Consider the following 6,354-nt stretch of genomic DNA (forward strand, 5'->3'; position numbering starts at 1 on the left):
AGTGAGCGGGTGAGTGAGTGAGCGGGTGAGTGAGTGAGTGGGTGAGTGGGTGAGTGGGTGAGTGAGTGAGTGGGTGAGTGGGTGAGTGGGTGAGTGAGTTCGTGAGTGGGTGAGTGAGCGGGTGAGTGAGTGAGTGAGTGGGTGAGTGGGTGAATTCGTGAGTGGGTGAGTGAGTGAGCGGGTGAGTGAGTGAGTGAGTGGGTGAGTGGGTTAGTGAGTGAGTGGGTGAGTGGGTGAGTGAGCGGGTAAGTGAGTGAGTGGGTGAGTGAGTGAGTGAGTGAGCGGGTAAGTGAGTGAGCGGGTGAGTGAGTGAGTTCGTGAGTGGGTGAGTGAGTGAGCGGGTGAGTGAGTGAGTTCGTGAGTGGGTGAGTGAGTGAGCGGGTGAGTGAGTGAGTTCGTGAGTGGGTGAGTGAGTGAGCGGGTGAGTGAGTGAGTGAGTGGGTGAGTGAGTGAGTGGGTGAGTGGGTGAGTGGGTGAGCGAGTGAGTAGCGGAATTGGTGGGTGGGTGAGTGAGTGGGAGAGTTTGCGAGCCTGGTGCGGCCGGGTACGGGTAGCCGGGTACGGAATCAAAACCCCGTTTGCGACCTCTGCGCCAGGGTCACGAGCTTCAGGCTGAGGGATGCTGGGGGGGTGAGCCTGGGGTACGGAAAGGACCTGAGCCTGGTCACCGGGGCCTCTTGGATGCAGCGTTCTCTACACGTTGGCCGTGTGAAGGCGCTGCATTTCCGGGGATCTGGCCGACCTACCGGACGCCAAACGGAGAGACCATTTCTCTGCCCTCCCCCCCCCCCCGTCAGTGTGGAAACAAACGCACAAGTCTCTCCCGTAGCCAAACGCTGCAGTGACCTCCGGTGGAGGATGGGACACCGCATGTTGTCACTCACTCACTCACTCACCCACTCGTTCGCTCGCTCGCTCGCCCGCTCAGCCGCTCGCTCGCTCGCCCGCTCGCTCGCCCGCCCGCTCGCCCGCCCGCTCGCTCGCCCCGCTCGCTCGCTCACTCACTCACTCGCTCACTCACCCACTCACTCACTCACCCGCTCGCCCGCTCGCCCGCCCGCTCGCCCGCTCGCTCCCTCGCCCGCTCGCTCACTCACCCGCTCGCTCACTCACTCACTCGCTCACTCACCCACTCGCTCACTCACCCGCTCGCTCACTCACTCACTCGCTCACTCACCCACTCGCTCACTCACCCACTCGCTCACTCACCCACTCGCTCACTCACCTACTCGCTCACTCACCCACTCGCTCACTCACTCACCCACCCACCCACTCACCCATCCATTCACTCACTCACTCGCTCACTCACTCACCCACCCACTTACTCACCCATCCATTCACTCACCCACCCACTCAGCCACTCACTCACCCATCCATTCACTCACTCACTCACTCACCCACCCACTCACTCACTCACCCACCCACTCACCACTCAACTTCAATGACAGTGCATACATTATCAGAGTTATGTTTTTTGTTTGCATTATGACTGCAGGTATTGTGGTCTATGTAAGCATGACTCCTTGTAAAAAAGGTGTCAGTTTTGTTGCCAGATAGAAGGGCAAAAAATCAATGATCATATTTTGCTACTGGCAAATGAGGTTCCAATGGTGTAAATGCTTCACCCAGAGCTCTCATACTCTGATGGTGCATTGTCTTTGAGTTGTGCGCCTTTTGGCGTCATCTGGTCCAACGCCATGTGAGACTAGGCTCTAAGGAAAGCTGTCTCGGGTGTGGACCAATCAACTTCAAGGACCATGTGAGACTAGGCTCTAAGGAAAGCTGTCTCGGGTGTGGACCAATTAACTTCAAGGACCATGTGAGACTAGGCTCTAAGGAAAGCTGTCTCGGGTGTGGACCAATCAACTTCAAGGACCATGTGAGACTAGGCTCTAAGGAAAGCTGTCTCGGGTGTGGACCAATCAACTTCAAGGACCATGTGAGACTAGGCTCTAAGGAAAGCTGTCTCGGGTGTGGACCAATCAACTTCAAGGCCCATGTGAGACTAGGCTCTAAGGAAAGCTGTCTCGGGTGTGGACCAATCAACTTCAAGGACCATGTGAGACTAGGCTCTAAGGAAAGCTGTCTCGGGTGTGGACCAATCAACTTCAAGGACCATGTGAGACTAGGCTCTAAGGAAAGCTGTCTCGGGTGTGGACCAATCAACTTCAAGGACCATGTGAGACTAGGCTCTAAGGAAAGCTGTCTCGGGTGTGGACCAATCAACTTTAAGGACCATGTGAGACTAGGCTCTAAGGAAAGCTGTCTCGGGTGTGGACCAATCAACTTCAAGGACCATGTGAGACTAGGCTCTAAGGAAAGCTGTCTCGGGTGTGGACCAATCAACTTCAAGGACCATGTGAGACTAGGCTCTAAGGAAAGCTGTCTCGGGTGTGGACCAATCAACTTCAAGGACCATGTGAGACTAGGCTCTAAGGAAAGCTGTCTCGGGTGTGGACCAATCAACTGCAAGGACCATGTGAGACTAGCCTCTAAGGAAAGCTGTCTCGGGTGTGGACCAATCAACTTCAAGGACCATGTGAGACTAGGCTCTAAGGAAAGCTGTCTCGGGTGTGGACCAATCAACTTCAAGGACCATGTGAGACTAGGCTCTAAGGAAAGCTGTCTCGGGTGTGGACCAATCAACTTCAAGGACCATGTGAGACTAGGCTCTAAGGAAAGCTGTCTCGGGTGTGGACCAATCAACTTCAAGGACCATGTGAGACTAGGCTCTAAGGAAAGCTGTCTCGGGTGTGGACCAATCAACTTCAAGGACCATGTGAGACTAGGCTCTAAGGAAAGCTGTCTCGGGTGTGGACCAATCAACTTCAAGGACCATGTGAGACTAGGCTCTAAGGAAAGCTGTCTCGGGTGTGGACCAATCAACTTCAAGGACCATGTGAGACTAGGCTCTAAGGAAAGCTGTCTCGGGTGTGGACCAATCAACTTCAAGGACCATGTGAGGCTAGGCTCTAAGGAAAGCTGTCTCGGGTGTGGACCAATCAACTTCAAGGACCATGTGAGACTAGGCTCTAAGGAAAGCTGTCTCGGGTGTAGACCAATCAACTTCAAGGACCATGTGAGACTAGGCTCTAAGGAAAGCTGTCTCGGGTGTGGACCAATCAACTTCAAGGACCATGTGAGACTAGGCTCTAAGGAAAGCTGTCTCGGGTGTAGACCAATCAACTTCAAGGACCATGTGAGACTAGGCTCTAAGGAAAGCTGTCTCGGGTGTGGACCAATCAACTTCAAGGACCATGTGAGACTGGGCTCTAAGGAAAGCTGTCTCGGGTGTGGACCAATCAACTTCAAGGACCATGTGAGACTAGGCTCTAAGGAAAGCTGTCTCGGGTGTGGACCAATCAACTTCAAGGACCATGTGAGACTAGGCTCTAAGGAAAGCTGTCTCGGGTGTGGACCAATCAACTTCAAGGACCATGTGAGACTAGGCTCTAAGGTAAGCTGTCTCGGGTGTGGACCAATCAACTTCAAGGACCATGTGAGACTAGGCTCTAAGGAAAGCTGTCTCGGGTGTGGACCAATCAACTTCAAGGACCATGTGAGACTAGGCTCTAAGGAAAGCTGTCCCTGGTGTGGACCAATCAACTTCAAGGACCATGTGAGACTAGGCTCTAAGGAAAGCTGTCTCGGGTGTGGACCAATCAACTTCAAGGACAGTGCATACATTATCAGACTTGTGTGTTTTGTTTGCATTATGGCTGCAGGTATTGTGGTCTATGCAAACATGACTCCTTGTAAAAAAAGGTGTCAGTTTTGTTGCCAGATAGAAGGGTAAAAAACCAATTATAATAAAATAGTTGTTAAGGATGTTGCCTATTTGTTTTTTTCCTCGTGTTAGCCACAAGCAACACACTTTGTTAAAAGTTCTACCATTCCAGAGCTTGCTGGATGATGAACGGCCCTTTTTAGTTAACTTCAATAACTTTAAAGTTCGATTTAAAGCTTGTTTCGTGACTGCAGGGATTCATCTTCTTGGTTCTCGGTAAAGATGATGATGTAGATGTTGATGATGATGATGTTGATGATGATGATGATGTTGATGATGATGATGATGTTAATGATGATGATGTGGATGATGATGATGATGTTGATGATGATGATGTTGATGATGATGATGATGTTGATGATGATGATGTGGATGATGTTGATGATGATGATGTGAATGATGATGTTGATGATGATGATGTGAATGACGCTGTCTTTCCGACAGACCTGTTCTTCGCCTGAGGACGGCTGCTTGCGTTGTGGCCGAAACGTCGTGAGAATTGTATTTTATTATGTTTTATTTTTATTATTTTATTACTTCCCTTCTACGTGACGACTTTACCGAAAGAACCAAGAAGATGAATCCCTGCTGCAGTCACGAAAGCTTTACATCGAAATGAATGAATGATAATTTAAGATTTAAAAATAAGTGAGAGAAAGAGAGAGAGGGGGGGAGGGAGTGGAGTGGAGTTTGTCTCTAAATCCCGACGGAATCAACGTGTCAAGTTGAATCGCGTGTCTCAGAGTCACTCTGAAGAGTTTTGCCTGAGGCGAAGGGGGGGTAATCCCCATCTGTTCCATCTGGGACTGTCTGTGTGGTGGTGAGTCTGTGGGTGTCTGTGTGGTGAGTCTGTGGGTCTCTGTGTGGTGTGTCTGTGGGTGTCTGTGTGGTGAGTCTGTGGGTCTCTGTGTGGTGAGTCTATGGGTGTCTGTGTGGTGAGTCTGTGGGTCTCTGTGTGGTGAGTCTGTGGGTCTCTGCGTGGTGAGTCTGTGGGTCTCTGTGTGGTGAGTCTGTGGGTCTCTGTGTGGTGAGTCTGTGGATTTCTGTGTGGTGAGTCTGTGGGTCTCTGTGGGGTGAGTCTGTGGGTCTCTGTGTGGTGAGTCTGTAGGTTTCTGTGTGGTGAGTCTATGGGTCTCTGTGTGATGAGTCTATGGGTCTCTGTGTGGTGAGTCTGTGGGTCTCTGTGTGGTGAGTCTGTGGGTCTGTGTGGTGAGTCTGTGGGTCTCTGTGTGGTGAGTGTGTGGGTCTCTATGTGAGTCTGTGGGTCTCTGTGTGAGTCTGTGGGTCTCTGTGTGGTGGTGATGAGTCTCTGTGTGGTGGTGAGTCTGTGGGTCTCTGTGTGGTGAGTCTGTGGGTGTCTGTGTGGTGAGTCTGTGGGTCTCTGTGTGGTGAGTCTGTGGGTCTCTGTGTGCGAGTCTGTGGGTCTCTGTGTCTGTGTGGTGAGCCTGTGGGTCTCTGTGTGGTGAGTCTATGGGTCTCTGTGTGGTGAGTCTATGGGTCTCTGTGTGTGTCTGATGAGTCTATGGGTCTCTGTGTGGTGAGTCTGTGGGTCTCTGTGTGGTGAGTCTGTGGGTCTCTGTGTGGTGAGTCTGTGGGTGTCTCTGTGTGAGTCTGTGGGTCTCTGTGTGGTGGTGATGAGTCTCTGTGTGGTGGTGAGTCTGTGGGTCTCTGTGTGGTGAGTCTGTGGGTGTCTGTGTGGTGAGTCTGTGGGTCTCTGTGTGGTGAGTCTGTGGGTCTCTGTGTGCGAGTCTGTGGGTCTCTGTGTCTGTGTGGTGAGCCTGTGGGTCTCTGTGTGGTGAGTCTATGGGTCTCTGTGTGGTGAGTCTATGGGTCTCTGTGTGTGTCTGATGAGTCTATGGGTCTCTGTGTGGTGAGTCTGTGGGTCTCTGTGTGGTGAGTCTGTGGGTCTCTGTGTGGTGAGTCTGTGGGTGTCTCTGTGTGAGTCTATGTGTCTCTGTGTGTGTGTGTGAGTCTGTGGGTGTCTCCGTGTGTGTGTTGTGTGTCTGTGGGTGTCTCTGTGTGTGAGTCTGTCGGTCTCTGTGTGAGTCTGTGTGTGTGTTGTGAGTCTGTGGGTGTCTCTGTGAGTCTGTGTGTGTGAGTCTGTGGGTGTCTCTGTGTGTGTGTGAGTCTGTGTGTGTCTCTGTGTGTCTCTGTGTGTGATGAGTCTGTGTGTGTGTGTGAGTCTGTGTGTGTCTCTGTGTGTCTCTGTGTGTGATGAGTCTGTGTCTCTGTGTGTGATGAGTCTGTGTGTGTGTGTTGTGTGTCTGTGTGTGTCTCTGTGTGTGTGTTGTGTGTCTGTGTGTGTCTCTGTGTGTGTGAGTCTGTGGGTGTCTCTGTGTGAGTCTATGTGTCTCTGTGTGTGTGTGAGTCTGTGGGTGTCTCCGTGTGTTGTGAGTCTGTGTGTGTGTTGTGTGTCTGTGGGTGTCTCTGTGTGTGAGTCTGTCGGTCTCTGTGTGAGTCTGTGTGTGTGTTGTGAGTCTGTGGGTGTCTCTGTGAGTCTGTGTGTGTGAGTCTGTGGGTGTCTCTGTGTGTGTGTGAGTCTGTGTGTGTCTCTGTGTGTCTCTGTG

This window comes from Lampetra fluviatilis, unplaced genomic scaffold (genome assembly GCF_964198595.1).
Source record: "Lampetra fluviatilis unplaced genomic scaffold, kcLamFluv1.1 SCAFFOLD_321, whole genome shotgun sequence".
NCBI lineage: Eukaryota > Metazoa > Chordata > Hyperoartia > Petromyzontiformes > Petromyzontidae > Lampetra > Lampetra fluviatilis.